The sequence below is a fragment of the Hyaena hyaena genome, unplaced genomic scaffold (genome assembly GCF_003009895.1).
Source record: "Hyaena hyaena isolate Hyena2069 unplaced genomic scaffold, ASM300989v1 scaffold_733, whole genome shotgun sequence".
In the NCBI taxonomy this organism is placed as follows: domain Eukaryota; kingdom Metazoa; phylum Chordata; class Mammalia; order Carnivora; family Hyaenidae; genus Hyaena; species Hyaena hyaena.
The window spans coordinates 980,564-983,536 of record NW_024081367.1 but is presented as its reverse complement, the minus strand read 5'-3'; positions in this window follow the sequence as shown (position 1 = coordinate 983,536).

Here is a 2,973-nt window from a genome sequence, read left to right as displayed (position 1 = left end):
TCAGAACCTGGTTTTTTCATGGAAACCATGACTAGATTCAGGCTCTGCGAATGAGGTAATGAATGTGTAAGTAACTTGGGGGGAGAAACAAAAGCTCTTGACATTAGTTCATCTTCCTTCTGTTATATCATCATTCTCATCAAGTACTTCCTAAATACACAATGACAGGGCAGTGAGGTAACTACGACAGTGTGTGTGTGTGTACACGTGTGCACGTGTATTTGTCTGTGTGTATTTGTATGTGTGTGTTGTAATTTCCAGATACATAGAGTGTATTCGTCTGTTCTGGCTGCCTTAACAAAATACCATCGACAAAGTAGATTAAACACATTTGTTCCCTGGCTGTTCTGGAGGCTGGAGGTCCCAGATCAAGCAGCCAACAGATTCTGGTCATCGTGAGGGCTCCTTCCTTGGCTTGCTTTTGGATGGCTGCCTCCCCTCTGTACCCTCCCCGGGGCCCTTGCTCAGCATAGGAGGGAACTCTGGTGTCCCTTCTTGTAAAATCACCCCCCTCCTCACCTCACGGCCTCATTCAACCTTGATTCCTTCCTCAGAGGCCCCATCTCCAAATACAGCCACATTAGAGTTAGGACTTGAAAGAAGAATTTGGGAGGACACGAGCATCCAGCCAGAAGCACAGAAGATTGAGTTAGAGGCCTTGAGAATCAGCCACTGAGAGTGAAAGAGGCAGCGGATCAGAGCGGCAGGGGAAGGCTGAGAGACGTTGGGAGGAGCCCCGTACGTCTCCGCCAGGATCAGCACAAGCAGGAATGTGGGCAGCAGGGGCCCAGTCGGGAGTGACCCCCTGCTGGCTTGGAGAACTCGCCTGCACAGCAACTTTACGTCTTACATGTACATGCACGCGTGCACACACACACACACACACACAACCACACACAACCACACACAACCACACTAGTCCTATCCAGACTCCAACGCCTCATCAGGGAAGACCAAGGCAATGTAAAATGCAAGAGTGGAGTTTTTTCAGCAAACTTTCTTTCTTGCCTGGATCCAGAGTAGGACGCAGTGAGCAGGTGGCAGTAGAGACAAGAACCGCTATTCTCACTCACCTGCTGAGACCCAAGGGTCTCATTTCTTTTGGGGTTTTCCTGAAGGCATCCATTTCCCCCTTATAATTTTTTGGCTTTGTCACAGTAGTTTATGAGAGTAATTATGTTTATCCTTTATTTGGCTAAAACTAATGAAGCAATGATAAACAACTCAGCATTTTCTCTCCTGTTGAATAATGAATATTAATTAACCTGTCAAAAAAGGGACTGGCACTCATTACCAACTATGGTGTTGACTCATTTGCATGCCAAGGCATGGAAGGGTGGCTGCAGCTTTTGATAGGAAAGCACGTTCAGATGTTCTCAGAGAGCTTACATTGCAAGTGGAACCAGTTTGGGGGCTCAGCCTCATAAGCTACCAGGGACTGAGTTTTGGCTCCAAAGACCTGATTTGAACTTAAATCTTCTGATGGCTTCACAGCCTATAGTCCAACTTCTCAGCGGTTGATTGGAAAACGCCCGTGCCTGGGAAATGCATCACCAGCAAGCCTCAGGAACTTGGCCAAGGGCAGCCTTGGTGCCATCTTTGGTGACATATGGTGGTATCTGCATTCCTGATGGCGCTGACATATGGACACTAGGCTTCTCCTCTCAGGAGGAGGGTCTGGTGTGTTTAAATCCATGGATTGGGTTTCTGCATAAACACAGCAGTGCTCTTCCTGGCCATTGAGAGTTGGCTCTGTTCTGAGCAGCATTCTTTGGGTAGTATCTATTAAGACTGTACCTCTCTAGATACACTGTGGATGATCCGATCTGGCCAAAAGGAAACAGTTAAACAAAGATGAGTTTCATGGCATTTTTGTATTTTTGGACCTCAAAAAAATCTTTCTTCAATACAAAAGAGATCTGCCTTGTAAGAAATAGTAGGAAGTTAAATTATATCATTATGGGACAGATATTTTTAATCTAAATTAATCTGGAGTTAATGAGAATGCAAAGAAGTTGATAAAATATTAACGTCACTGCTATTTTGAGGGAGGACTGCCACCCCCCACCCCCAATTCAGCCACCACTTAGAAGAGTCAAGTAGAGTCAAGCCAGATCAACTGGACACCACTCTTCTTGTCTACTCCAGCTCACGCAGAACCTGACACAGCGTCCTCCCTGAGAATCACTGCCGGGAGGCAAAGTTTCCTGTTATCCTCTTTTTTTAAACCAAAGGGAAGACCAAGACCATAAAGCATTTATGAATTAGCCCTGACACTGTCCCTCACTTATCTACTTCTGGGTGAGAGCCTCTTACTACACCACTATAGTTATGTCTTTAGGTTTGAAAAGGATTACACCAGTAAATAAGAGAGAGAGAGAGAGAGAGAGAGAGAAAGAGAGAGAGAGAAACCAGCACAGCTTTTGTGCACATAGAGATAGCATGGAATCCAGAGCCCACAGCCTATTCTCCCTTCTGATACTAATCGCAAATCCAAGGAATTCTCAAAGCCACGTTCACTTTCAGCAATTCTCTAGAAGGACTCCCAGAACTCTCCGCATGTTGTTATACACACAGCTATGAGTTAAGATTACTGTGAAAGGACACACAGTCAGCAAAAGGAAGAGACAAGGGGGCAAGAACCCCACAGAGTTTCCAGGGGTCCTTTCCCTGTAGAGTCGCCGTCAGTACCTACTCCTCCTGGCAACGACACATGGCAACAAGCACGGAGAGTTGTGAGCAAGGAAAGCTCACCCAAGCCTCGAGCGTCTAGAGTCTATTGTGGCTCCATTGTCAGCTGCCCACACGGCTAACTTTTCATCTGCAGGCTCCCTGGACATGAGAGGCGATTGCATGACTCAAAGCCGCCATCATGAATCTTGTTTAAATGGTTGAACAGCCAAGGCTCCTGTGGACAAAGATATTCTTATCAGGCAGGAAATTCCAAGGGCCTAGAAACACCTCCCAGTACCA